This window comes from Gorilla gorilla, chromosome 1, assembly GCF_029281585.2.
Source record: "Gorilla gorilla gorilla isolate KB3781 chromosome 1, NHGRI_mGorGor1-v2.1_pri, whole genome shotgun sequence".
NCBI classification, from domain to species: Eukaryota; Metazoa; Chordata; class Mammalia; order Primates; family Hominidae; genus Gorilla; species Gorilla gorilla.
The window spans coordinates 48893292-48907575 of record NC_073224.2 but is presented as its reverse complement, the minus strand read 5'-3'; the positions used below and the strand labels follow the sequence as shown (position 1 = coordinate 48907575).

General features: G+C 42.9%; 1 long non-coding RNA gene across 1 annotated transcript; it reads left to right on the top strand.

Annotated features, from left to right (window-relative positions):
* Nucleotides 1-1285: 1285 nt before the first annotated feature.
* Nucleotides 1286-8723, top strand: LOC129528709 (uncharacterized). The gene is made up of 3 exons (XR_008674002.2): nucleotides 1286-1378; nucleotides 2580-2715; nucleotides 8599-8723. It is a non-coding gene; the product is annotated as an uncharacterized lncRNA (long non-coding RNA).
* Nucleotides 8724-14284: the final 5561 nt, after the last annotated feature.

Sequence of the window (14284 nt, the reverse complement as noted above, 5' to 3'; positions counted from 1 at the left end):
AGAGATCCGAGGTGTGCACTGAGTCACTTCCCGAGCTTGTTAGAACACACATGCACAGATGCCCCAGCCTACCTGTAAATTCTAATTCGGAAATTTCGACTACTGTTTTTAACCTTTTCTTGTACCTACACCCTTCAGAGAATTGCAGAAGAGCTATGGACCCTCTCTTCAAAAAATGCACATGCATACAGAAATATAATTTTGCACAATATTTCAGGGAATTCTGAAACTCCTCAAAGCTCCGTGGATCCCAGCTTAAAATCTCACTTTCTGCAGATACCCTAAGCAGAAAGAGCGAGCTGGTGATTACCTGAATACGCTGCCATCTTATCTCATGCTTTTTCCTCCTTCAGGGATATCTCCACTGGACGCCCAATCTCACATTTCCGCCTGTAGAAATTCCACCTGTCCTTTAAGGCCAACTCGAAAACCTCTTCCTCTCTGATTTTCCCAATCAGCAATGTCATTTATGACCTCAGTTTTCTGAGAGTATGTCTTTTATGGCTGTTAACATGTTATAAATACACCTGTATTTATTTCTGTGGTTGGTTTTCTTATCTCCTAGATAGCAAAACTGTTTTAAGACAAGTTTCTCCCTCTGCAACTACTAAGGGCCTTACGTGGTATGCCTTCGACAAACAGTTCTTAAGTAATCAGAGAGATTGGATTGAGAGAATAGGAGGCCCAGGGAGATGAATGCCTTTGCTCTACCTGCACCTTTCCTCCCTTCCTGATGCTCCACCACATGGACCTCTAGGCGTCTGGAAAACAGAATCCTCAAGTTGATAGGCTTATCTCATTCATTCCTGCTCCTCTAGGCAAGGCAGCCATAATTTAGGGGTTCCTGGATGAAGTTGCAAGACAAGTTCATGCAGGACACACATACCAAATGGCAGATATTCTACCACCAGTGTCTCCTAGTCCAGTGAGGGGTGTCCCCACCCACCTGGTGCACAAGCAATGTGGATGTCATCCTTGACTTTTCCATCTCACTTCCCTCCTTTCTTGCACATATGCCAATCAATCACCACATCCTGATTCTACTTCCTAAATCTTAAATCTCTAAGATTGGCCCTCTCTTTATTCCTAGCTCATTCCACCATTATTTCTTGCTGGGATTTCTGCATTTGTCTCTAGCCTAACTTGCCTACCTGCCTCCAGCCTCACTAGGCCCAGATCCTGTCTCCACATCTGCTGTGTACTGAATGTCTGTATCTCCCTAAAGCTTGTTTGTGTGCTCTTTCTCTCTCTCTCCCTCTCTGCTTTCCAACACGGGAGGATACAGTGAGAAGATGGCCAACTGCAAACCAGGAAGCAGACCTTCTCCAGACACAGATCTGCTGATGCCTTGATCTTAGACTACCTTGCCTCCAGAATGGTGAGAAATAAATGTTGTTTAAGCCACTCAGTCTGTGGTATTCTGTTGTAGCAGCTTGGACTAAGACAATATCCCATTTAGAAGGATCTTGCAAATATATCAATCCCTTCCCTATGTAAAACTCTTATGTAGTTTCATTCTGGACTAAGGATGAGGTTCAAACTCCTTTGCCTGGCTCACAAGGCCTCCTAGATCTGGGCCCAACTGACTCTCCAGCCTCCTGTCTTGGCACAGCCTCCACTCTTAGCTATATGCTTCACTTGTACTAAACACCATGTTTCTCTCCACCTTGATAAAAGTCCTCCCCCAGTTTTTTTTTTTTGAGACGGCCTCACTCTGTCACTGTCACTGGCGTGCAGTGGTGTGATCTCAGCTCACTGCAGCCTTGATCTTCCCGGCTCAAGTGATTCTTCAAACTTAGCCCCTTGAGTAGCTGGGACTACAGGCATGCGCTACCATGCCCAGCAAATATTTTTGTATCTTGTAGAGACAGGGTTTTGCCATGTTGCCCAGGCTAGTCTCCAATTCCTGAGCTCAAGCGATTTGCCTGCCTCAGACTCCCATAGTGCTGAGATTACAGGCATGAGTTGCCGCACCTGGCTGTCCCCGACTTTTTGAGACTTTGTTTCACCTATTCCTCAGGTTTCCCGACTGTCTCCTCCTGCACCACCTGGCCCTTCCTCTGCTATCATATGAAAATCACAATATTGTTATTGTTCTTATATGACGTCTGCTTTCCCTGCCACACTAATACCTCTGCGATAGTATCCTCAATGCCTGGCACAATACCTAGTGCCAAATGGGAACACATAAATATTTATTAAATGAATGAAAGCTTTGAACATGGCACATAGCCCAGATGAGAGACTCTGGGGGTAAATGCAGTGGTGCTTCATAATCTAAAAGTCAGATAGGGTGGGACAGGCCTACTGCTTTTTAATAATAGCACTATTCACTGTTTTCAAGTGAATTTCAATCTTTCTGAGTTTTTCATTTCCTTATCTAAAAAATGAAAATAATAATAATTAGGGTTGCTCTGAAGGTGGCCAGAGATATATGTGTAACAAAGTATTTTGTAATTTTAAAGTTCTCTCTCTCTCTCTCTATATATATATATATGTTAGAAGTATTGTATTACTTCACTTGATCCTCACAATAACATTTTGAATAGACAGCTGACATTTCCTACTTTGCATATAAGGAAACTGAAGGTAGACATGGTAAAGCAATTTGCCTAAGGTCACCCAGATGGTTGCCAAGGAACAGAGGCCTGACATGGGATTTCAAGCTCAGACTCTCTCCGCCACATCACCACTGCTCCTCTCTCCATCTCCAAAGTAGGTATTGATGTTGGGACACGTACATGTTGACATCCTGAGGATCATGCAGCTTATAAATGTCACCACTGACCGCTTCTGAAGGGTTTTTATGTGTGTGTGGATGTGTTTGTTGAGGCACAGGGGGCAGAGGTGAGTTGTTGGTAGAAAATGGACTATATATCAACAGTTATCAAGATAGGAAAGAATGGGGTGGGGAGGAATTGGCCTTGGGTCTGACCCTATGCTCTCTGTCTCTGTCCCTTCTCTTACTCTAATGGGGCCACCTCAATTGACAGCCCCCTTTACTGTGTAGTTGGACCCCCGCAGGCTCTGAACTTCTCAGAAGCTGGAGATCTTCCATTTCCTCCATATTTTCAATTCTGTCCATCAGCAAATGTTTACTGAGCTCTTACCAAGTGCTTTGTCACAGCCCATGGAAGCCTGGCCAAATTGCTTAACCTCTCTGAGCCACAGTTTCCCCATTCTGCAAAATGGGATTGATAGCCCATCACATGGCTGTTGGGAGGATTAAGCAAGATAACCTATCAACTGTTGGTGAGCTGTTGCTAGTGGAGATACCTGCCCCCAAACCCCACCCTGTGTCTGCTATTTTTCATGTGAATGCAAGGGGATGTCTGCTTAGTAACTAGGGGAGGACAGAGCAGATCGGAGGAGCTGGGAAAGTGAGAAAAGGAGTATGAAGGCTGCAGTACTCCTCAGTGTGCATTTGTCAGGGATATGTAGATGGCTGTGGGGCTCAGAGCTTGTTGGAACTCTTGAAGAATGACTTGTGAGTTTCTGGGCCCAGGCAGAGCCCTTTGAGCTTGCAAAACAAGGTCAGGCACGGTGATGAGAGGCTTTCCCAAGCTCTTGGTGGGCGGGGAGCATGAACCACTGAGAGCCACAACAGGAGAGGCAGAGCAGAGCAGCCATCTTTTGGTGACCACAGCTGTGAGGGCTCATCTGAGGTCCCTTTTTGGGAACTCCCAGAAATAACTCAAGGGCATCTGAGAATGTAGATGAAATCATCAGACAAGATATTACAAACATAAAGAACGGAGGTGGTGCCAGGCACATAGTAGGAGCAGAGTGCCTCTGCCCCTCGGTCTTCTGATTATGCTGCCTTGGCACTAAGCATGTTTGTTTCTCACTGTGTCCTGTGCTGTAGGGAACACCCAGTGGAACTGCCCTTCACAGATCCCTGAGTGTGGTTACAGTGGTTTTTCTCTTTAAAGATTAAATCTTTTTTTCCCCTTTCTGCTCAACAAAGACAACAGCCCTTTGGTTTTTGATAAACGTTCTTTTCCTACTAGCAGGTGGATATGCCCGGGGCACTAAGAACTGTGCTTTTAAAACACACACAAGCCCAGCTGTTTGAATCTGCCACTTCTGTATGTCTTACTTCTCTTATCTCCTGCCCCCAGGGCTGAGTTTTCTCTGCCTTGGCAGGCTGATAACATGTGGAAGGAAGAGAACAGTTCTAATTAATAGACTAATTAGTGGTACAAGTCTTTAATAGCTGATTATAGGAAAGTCATTCCCCACCCCCCAAGTGATTGATTTATTTATTGCTGTTGTGCTGCATTATTGCAAAATAGTCAGCTTCTAATTATCTATTGGCTGGTTCAATCAGGCCTTTTCCTTCTCTTCCATCTTGTTCTTTCCCTTGCTAAGGGAAGGCACAGGCAGAATGGGAGAACTCAAGCCAGCTGATGACCAATTCTGGACAGATATAAGTGTTGGGATCCCACTGCCACTCCATCTTGAGTGCTTAGAGCTGGAAAGGGAATATGAGGTTCAAGGGAAAAGAAGGCAAGAAAATCCCACTCATTCTTCTAGGATAACGTCCCCATGGTGGCCATTCCTTCATCATCCCTCTGACTCTGCACGCCATAACTCACACACATTGTCAGTTGCATTAAAAAACAGTATAGTTAGGAAACAAGCATGAGAAGACACAAAAAGAAAAAAATTAAATAAAAAATAGTGTAGCGTGGAGCTTAAAAGCATGCACTAGGCCCGGCGCAGGGGCTTACGCCTGTAATCCCAGCACTTTGGGAGGCCGAGGCAGGCAGATCACGAGGTCAGGAGATCGAGACCATCCTGGCTAACACGGTGAAACCCTGTCTCTACCAAAAAACACAAAAAATTAGCTGGGCATGGTGGCAAGCTCCTGTAGTCCCAGCAACTGGGGAGGCTGAAGCAGGAGAATGGCGTGAACCCGGGAGGCGGAGGTTGCAGTGAGCTGAGATCATGCCACTGCACTACAGCCTGGGTGATAGAGCGAGACTCCATCTCAGGAAAAAAAAAAAAAAAAAGTGTGCACTGAAATTCAACAGCCTGGGTTCACACCTTGGCTCTCCCACTGGCTAGCTGTGTGATCTGGGGCAAGTCTCTTGACCTCACTGTGCCATATTCTCTAACCTCATTTGTAAAGCAGGAATATAATTGTTCCTCCCTAGGACTGTTGAGGATTAAATTTAAAAAGCTATTTAAAGCACTTAGCACAGTAGCTAGTATATACTAAGCCCTCAAAAACATTAGCTATGACAATTACTACTGCCTGAAATTATTTAAGTTACCTGACACATCAAAGGACTTCGGTAAATGTTTGTAGAATAAATGAGTGACTATATCAAAATTTTTAAGTAGATTGTGAGCCCTTGAAGTAAAAGGGTGAAGAAAAGAGGAAATTGAACACTAAGTCATAATAATAAGGGCTATTTTAAGTTGAAAGCTTATCAAGAACTGGGCTCTGAGCTACTTGCTTTATGTACATTCTCTCATTTAATCCTTATGTAACTTAATTTTTACCCGCGTTCTTGAATCATGTTTTATTAACAACCCAAGTCTGGAAAGTCCATGTTTTCCCAAGATATATTTTTATTTTATTTTATTTTTTTACTTTGAGACAGAGTCTTGCTCTGTTGCCCAGTCATAGCTCACTGTAGACTCAAACTCCTGGGCCCAAGCGATCCTCCAGCCTCAGCCACCTGAGTATCTGGGGTGAGAGGTGCAAGCCACCATGCCTAGCTAAATTTTTTATTGTTGTTGTTGTATTTTTTGTAGAGATGAAGTCTTGCTTTATTGCTCAGGCTGATCTCAAACTCCCAGCTTCAAGTGATCCTCCTGCCTTGACCTCTCAAAGTGCTAGGATTACAAGTGTGAGCCACCACACCCAGCCAAGATTTCCAAAAACTCTTGGGGGATGGAGTGACATTTTTTGTGATCACTTTTCCTTATGAATTCCTGCTCCAGCTGAATTCGGGCACTTTCACCTGCCTGCTGACAATGTTGTCCTCTTATCACATCACTCTCATTCATGGCAAGCGGGCCCCTTCTTTTCTTCTTTCCCCAAAGACTCCCAGGACTTAAGGTCATTTTGCCTGGAAGACTTTAACTAAAGGTCAGGGCAACATAGGATTGTGACAGCACCACTCGGACCAGGAAGTGCTGAAAATCGTCACACTAGCATGCCCAGCACCCTTTTTCCTGGCTGCTCTGCCTCCCAGAGCCCTGCCTGCAGCCATTTCTCCCTTTCCCCAATCCTTTCCCTCCATCTCTCTACTGCCCTCCACCTCTCCCTGAAAATATCTGATTACTGTTACTTTATTATACAAAGGAAATTTAACTCTTTTGAACAAACATCTCCATTCTGGGCTATTCTCACTCTGAGATCAGAGAAGGAGCTGAGAATTGGATCCTCAGCTGCTTTTCTTAACCAAAAAAGTTGAACAAAGTGTTTATTCCTCCACAAATGAGTGAAGCACCTCTGTGAGGAATCCTGCTTCCCCCTAGAATGAAGAAATATGGCAATCATTTTTTACATTACATTTTTTTCTTCCTGTTATACATATGGTAATATTATGAGGTAGATATTAGCCCTTGCCCCCTTTTTTCTCAGATGAGGAAACCAAGGATGGAAAAAGTTAAAAAAGTAATCTGCTCAAAGTGACATAGCTAACATGTCAGAGCTGGACCCCAAATGCAGGCATGTCTGACTCCAAAGCCAGAGGGGGTGACCATGACACCATGTGGCCGCTCGGTGCAGCTCAAGCAGGTCTGAAGTGGGTTGCACCCCCAGGGTGAATCTTATTCAGGAAACCTTTCACGGGGGACACTGTATGGGTCAGAGGAAGGTGAATTGATTGACTGAAGGCCAAATACATTAAAATAGAGTTAGAGCTAGGAATAGCTACCTATGTATAGCTTCATGTCTGAGACCCAAGAAGAGATGTTGCTATTAATCACTGCTGAATGATTACCCTGATTGCTTCATTTGTTGATGCTGCGGTTGCTGAATTTTACTGTGCTCTATTCAACCTTGAGTAGGGCCCCCCCTCTCTAGGAAGCTAAGGCAGATTTTCTTTTGCTTGTGGAGTGCTGACTTCATATGTAAAACTGCCAATGACAAGTTGGTTGCCCATTGATGTCTAAGAATGCTAGCCAGGTAGCTGAAGCTCTTCTAAGAAGCTCAATAAATAGCTATGGAATGAATGAAAGAATGTCTCACTTTAATTTGTCAGTTCTCTTTCTAAGGACTTACCCAAGGCAGTGGGGGCTGGGGGGTGAGTTAGGCAGAACCAGATGAAGGAGCATCCCAGCTAGGAAGCTGGCTGGGTCACCACAATCATAAGGGATTCAAGAATATCACTGGAAATGGAGCGAGGTTGCAAAAACTGAATTTATCAGAACTCTTCCGAGAAACAGTAATGAATGTAGGTGGTGGAGAGAATTTTTTTTTCTTTTTCTTTTTCATTTTTTTTTTTTTTTTTTTTTTTTTTTTAAGACGGAGTCTCCCTCTGTCGCCCAGGCTGGAGTGCAGTGGGGCGATCTCGGCTCCCTGCAAGCTCCGCCTCCCGGGTTCACGCCATTCTCCTGCCTCAGCATCCCAAGTAGCTGGGTCTACAGGCGCCTGCCACCACGCCCAGCTAATTTTTTGTATTTTTAGTAGAGACGGGGTTTCACCGTGTTAGCCAGGATGGTCTTGATCTCCTGACCTCGCGATCCGCCTGCCTCAGCCTCCCAAAGGGCTGAGATTACAGGCATGAGCCACCGTGCCTGGCCGAGAATTTTCTTTTTTAAAGACAGGGTCTCACTGTGTTGCCTAGGCTGGAGTGCTGTGATGCAATCATGGCTCACTGCAGCCTTGACCTCTTTCCTGGGCTCAAGTGATCCTCCCACCTCAGCCTCCTGAGTATCTGGGACTACAGGTATGCGCCATCACACCTGGCTAATTTATTTTTATTATTTTTTATTTGCATAGAGACAGATCTTGCTATGTTGCGTAGGCTGGTCTTGAACTCCTGGCCTCAAGCAATCCTCCTACCTCAGCCTCCCAAAGTGCTGGGATTATAGCCATGAGCCACCATGCTAGCGGAGAAAATTATTTAATATATCACTGGTGGAACGGTCAGGAGGATTTTGCCACATATTAGCAATGTGACTTTGGCTTTCTCATACCTAAAATTAGGATTGTGATACTCATTGTACTTTTCCCCTCAATAAATGTGATAATGGAAAAATTACAGCTTTTCTAATTTGCCCTTTGGCCTACTATAATCTGGTCTCTGCCCTCCCCCACTCTCCTGACTGCTTTCACCAAGGTTATAAATCACCTCTTTGTTGAAAATTCCAATCCTCTGCCATTCAGTAGTATTAGCCACCGTATTCCAGGCTGTCTTCCATGACATATTCTCAAGATCCCAGGCTCATGGTTCTCCTGTCTCGACATATTCCCTTCTAACTCACCTTTGAGGCTTGTCTGTGTTCGTTATCTGTTGCTGCGTAACAAATTACCCCAAAATTCAGAAGCTTAAAACAACATGGATAAAATGTGGCACATATACATCATGGAATACTATGCAGCCATAAAAAATGATGAGTTCATGTCTTTTGTAGGGACATGGATGAAGCTGGAAACCATCATTCTCAGCAAAATATCGCAAGGACAAAAAACCAAACACCGCATGTTCTCACTCATAGATGGGAATTGAACAATGAGAACACATGGACACAGGAAGGGGAACATCACACTTTGGGGACTGTTGTGGGGTGGGGGGAGGGGGGAGGGATAGCATTAGGAGATATACCTAATGCTAAATGACGAGTTAATGGGTGCAGCACACCAGCATGGCACATGTATACATATGTAACTAACCTGCACATTGTCAAGCACGTGTACCCTAAAACTTAAAGTATAATAATAATAATAATAAAAACATGGATTCTCTCACACAGTTTCTTGATTTTTTTTTTTTTCTGACAAAATCTTGCCCTGTTGCCCAGGCTGGAGTGCAGTGGCACAAACACAGCTCACTGCAGCCTCAACCTTCTGGGCTCAAGCAATCCTTCTGCCTCACCTCCTGTGTAGCTGGCACTACAGGCATGTGCCATCATGCCTGGCTAATTTTTTAATTTGTTGTAGAGACGGGGGTTCTCATTATTTGCCTAGGCTGGTCTCAAACTCCTGGCCTCAAGCAATCCTCCCACCTCAGCCTCCTAAAGGGTTGGGTTTACAGCATGAGCCACCATACCTGGCCAGGAGTTTCTTAGGGTCAGCAATCTGGAGCAATTTAGCTGGGTGGAATGGCTTACCTGAGTTGTCTGGCTTGGGATGTCTCATGAGATTGCAGTTGTACTGTTTATGTATTTATTTATGTTTAATTTAAAACTTTTTTTTAAAGGATACTCTTCTAAGGTTTTCCAAGCTTCCTCACATGGCTGTTGGGAGGAGGTTTCAGTTCTTCCCCACATGGAACTCCCTGTAGCCTACCATGACATGACAGATGGCTTCCCCCAGAACAAGGGATCAACAAGAATGAGCATGTACCAAGCCAAGATGAAAGCCACAATGTCTTTTATGACATAATCTCAGGAGTGACATGCCATCACTTCCACCCCTCTTGTCTGACAGACCAACACTGATACAGTGTGAGAGGGGCTGACTACACAAGAGCCTGCCTATGAAGAGGTGGTGTCATGGGCCACCTTGGAAGTTGTCTACTCCAATATCCTTCTTTGCTGACCCTGAAATGTCAGTGTTCGCCAGGATTTCATCCTCACACCTCATCTCTTCTCATTCTCCACACATGCCCTTGATACTCCAGTGTCCCCCAGAACCTTCCATTACCATCTAGATTCTAAAGACACCCATGTCTGCATCTCTACCACATTTCCCTCTCAAAAACTTCAGGGTTGCACGTTGCCTGTTGGAGCCCAGAGCATCTCAAAGTCCACACATTCCATAACGAACTCATCATCCCTCCAATTCCATTTCTCCTCTTGCACTTCCCTCTTGGGAAGGACAGTGCTGCCTACTCTGTTGCCAGGCAAGAAACCAGAAAGTCACTCCCTTTCTCTCATATCTAATCAGTGATTACCAAGACTTTTTAAAGTTTTTTTTTTTTTCATTTTTTCCCCATCTTTTTATTTTGAAAATTGTCAAACCTACAGAAAGGGCTGGAAGAAGACTAAGATGATTCATCATTTACTAGATTGCTTTCATGTAGATTCAAAATTGCTAATATTTTGTCTCATATTTGCTTTTTCTCCCCTTCCCCTCTCTCCATATATATTTTTTTCATAATACTACTAAGATGCTATTTACCTTTTCACTCTCATTATCTCACAGATATACTGTGTATGTGTGTGTGACTATGACGGACCATTTGAAAGTAAATTACAGACATTATGGCCCTTCATCCCTAAAGATTCCTGTGTGCATCTCTTAGAAATAAGAACATTCTCTTACATAACCAAAATGCCATTATTACACCTGAGAACCAAATCCAGTTGATTTCATCTTTCCACTATGGTCTCCAATTTATTTATTTATTTGTTTGTTTGTTTATTATTTTTTTGAGACAGAGTCTCACTCTGTTGCCCAGACTGGAGTGCAGTGGCATGATCTCGGCTCACTGCAATCTTTATCTCCTGGGTTCAAGTGATTCTTGCGCCTCAGCCTCCTGATTAGCTGGGATTACAGGCACGCGCCACCATGCCCGGCTACTTTTGTATTTTTAGTAGAGGCAGGGTTTCACCATTTTGGCCAGGCTGGTCTCGAACTCCTGACCTCAAGTGATCCGCCTGCCTCAGCCTCCCAGAGTGCTGGGATTATAGGCGTCTGCCACTGCGCCCAGCCATACGTCTCCGGTTTAGCCACTTTTCTTCAGGCCACAGTCTTCCTACCCTTCAATAATGCAATCACCTCCTAACCCTAACTGGTTCCTTCTTCAGTCCATGCTCCACACTGAAGCCAGAGTAAGCTTTCTAAAATGCAAATCTGATATGTCACTTCTCTACTTCAGACTTTTCAATGGCTCTACATTACCTTCAAAATAAAGAATAAGCTTTACATGACACACAAAGCATTCATCATCTAAATTCATTTAGAGCAGTACACTCCAGGAGAAATAAAATGTGAACCACGTATGTCATTTTAAATGTTCTATTATCCACATTCTAAAGATTTTAACAAATATAGCTTAAATTAATTTTAAAATACATTTTATTTAACCCAATATATCAAAAATATTATCATAGCAAAACATACTCAATATAAAAACTATTAATGAAATATCTTAGATTATTTTTTCTAAGTCCTCAAAATCTGTCATGTATTTAACATGTACAGCATATCTCAATTCAAATGCTAAATTTTGAAGGGTTAAAGTGAAATGTATTCCTACCAAAACTATAAGGTCATGTTTAACAACAACAACAAAACATTTTATGAGGTTCCAGCTTTTAAATATGAGTTTATTAAATTACATATAGCTGGAAGTCCTGTCTCTCATTTGCACTAGCCACATTACAAGTGCTCAGCAGCCACATGTACTTAGATGCTACTGAAATAGTAACATATCTAGAGCCACGGTTCTCAAAGCGTGATCCAAGGTCCTCTGGGGGTTCCCTAAAACATTTCCAAGTGGTCTCTGAGGTCAAAACAATTTGCATAATAATACTACAAATCTATTTTCCTTTTTCACATTCATTCTTTCACAAGTATACAGTGGAGTGTTTCAGAGGCTACCCATCATATCACAACAGATTGAATAAAGAGGCAGATAAAAGAATCAGCATTCGGGGGCTGGGCGCAGTGTCTCACACCTGTAATCCCAGCGCTTTGGGAGGCTGAGGTGGGTGGATCATGAGGTCAGGAGATCGAGACCAGCCTGGCTAACACGGTGAAACCCCATCTCTACTAAAAATACAAAAATATTAGCCGGGCGTGGTGGCGGGTGCCTGTAGTCCCAGCTACTTGGGAGGCTGAGGCAGGAGAATGGCATGAACCCGGGAGGCAGAGCTTGCAGTGAGCCGAGATCACACCACTACACTCCAGCCTGGGTGACAGAGCGAGACTCCGTCTCAAAAAAAAAAAAAAAAAAAAAAAAAAAATCAGCATTCTTCTCTTCAGCCAGATATTAGAGAGATTTACCAAAGTCTAAAACAATGACACTCTTTTTCCTAATTGTTTTTGTTTTGGAAAATATAATTATTTTTCATTAAGAAAAGCATTACTTACATTATCATGTAATGGAATAATTATTGTTATTTTTAAACAAATTAATAAATAAAATTTTCTCAATTTTAATTTTTGAAACAGTAATAATTGATAGATGTAACTTTCAAAATCAAAAGCTCTTTGAAGTTCTAAATTTTTAAGAGTGTAAGAGGGCTTTGCGAATAGCTGGTGTAGAACCTGCCTAACTCTCCAGTCTCATGGTTTGTGATTTCCTCTCCTCTCGCTTATATTCGACTTGAACTTCCAGTTCCAGACAAGATGGAGTGGACACACTTTTTCTTATGCCTCCTGTTAACTAACTCTAAAAACCCTGGACATTATATATAAGTCAAACATAGGGAGACTCCGATAGGTAGAGAGAAGAAGGCAGAATTGGGAGGGACTTTTGGACTCAAGGAATGACATGGCACCAGGGTGGTATCAGCAGAGATCTACTGGGAAGAACTTCTAACCTGGGCCAGCAATAATGAGGTACCCCCTTCACCCCATCCCACCTCTCTGCCCTGCAGGTGTCAACAGCTGAATGGGGAACCTGGACCCACCAGTGTGGTATCAAAGGAGGGGTGCTAAACAGAATCTTTAAATAAGATCCAGTCTTTCAACATAAATCCCAAATTTCCAGATGCAATTAAAGTCACTGGTAATACCAAGAACCAGGAAAATCTCAATTTGATTGAGAAAAAACCATTAACAGATGCCAACATTGAGATGATAAAGATGTTGAAACCATCTGACAAGAATTTTAAAACAGACAGCCATCATAAACATGCTTTAATGAGCAATTGCAGCATGCTTGAAACAAAAGAACAGAAACACTCAGCAAAGAAATAGAAGGTATAAAGAAGAATCACGTGCTTTGCTTGAGCCTTAAAAGAATCACTCACATTTCTGGAACAATCACCCTCACTTTGCTCCTGGGACAAGGCTTCTTCCTCTCTCGGGAACACCCATATCTCTCCTTTTCTCCTCTTTAACTCCTGCTTGACCAAAGGATCAGTCCAGACGTCACTTCTCCTGGGAAGCCTTCCATGGTCTTCCATGGCTTCCATGCCCCTCCCACTCAGAGCTTCCTATACCATAGCACTTACACTCAATGCATATTGTTCTGTCATCTGTCCCTCCCACATCCGCCCAATGTAAAGACTTGACAGAAGGGACTATGTCTTATCCCAGGTGCCTGGCATAGTACCTGGCTTATAATAAGCACTCAAGAAATATTTTTTGAATAAATGAATAAATTAATGAATAAATGGAAACTCTTCTGTGGCTCCTCTTCTATTGGATAAAATTAAACTCTGTGGTTTAGCTTTAAACACCCTACACAAACTGTGACACCCGAATCTTTCTGGTACTCGGCTTCCCTTAACACATTCTACTTCTCTGTCATACCAGAAAACACATTGTCCTTTGACAGTACCTTATCTTTCCCCATCACTACATATTGTATGTACTCTTCTGTCAGTCTCAAATGTCCTTACTCATTATTATCATCAAAATCATATTCATTTTTACAGGACCCACTCAGAAACCACCTGTTCATGACCCAGTCTCAGATCTTCTCAGCTGGAAAGAGTCCTGCCCATGTCTAGATACAAAGCACTTCATTTAGTCTTTCGTCGTGTTATTTCTCACTTTCTGTTGTGCATTTTTTTTCTTGCTTGTTTGTTTAAATGTGTGTCGTATTATCCCCAAGATTTAAACATTTGGGGTTCAAATAAACTCACATCCTATTCATCTTTGCCTCTGCCACTGTGCACGTAACACAGTCCCTTGTTATTCTCTGAGTTTCAGTTTCTTTTTCTGAGATAATAGAACCTACTTCACAGGGTTTCTGTGAATGTTAAGTAAAATATGCTATTTAAATATTGGCACCATATCTCAATTTTCATACAGTAAGCACTCAAAAACTGTTAGCTACTATCATTGATAATATGATTATTATTTGAAGAAATAAATAGACTGAGCAAGTCCTGTTACCTCTACCTTGAAAACACTTTTTGAATTCTGCTTGATCTCATCACTGCCAATATGATCACCTGCTCCCAGCCATGATCATTCTTC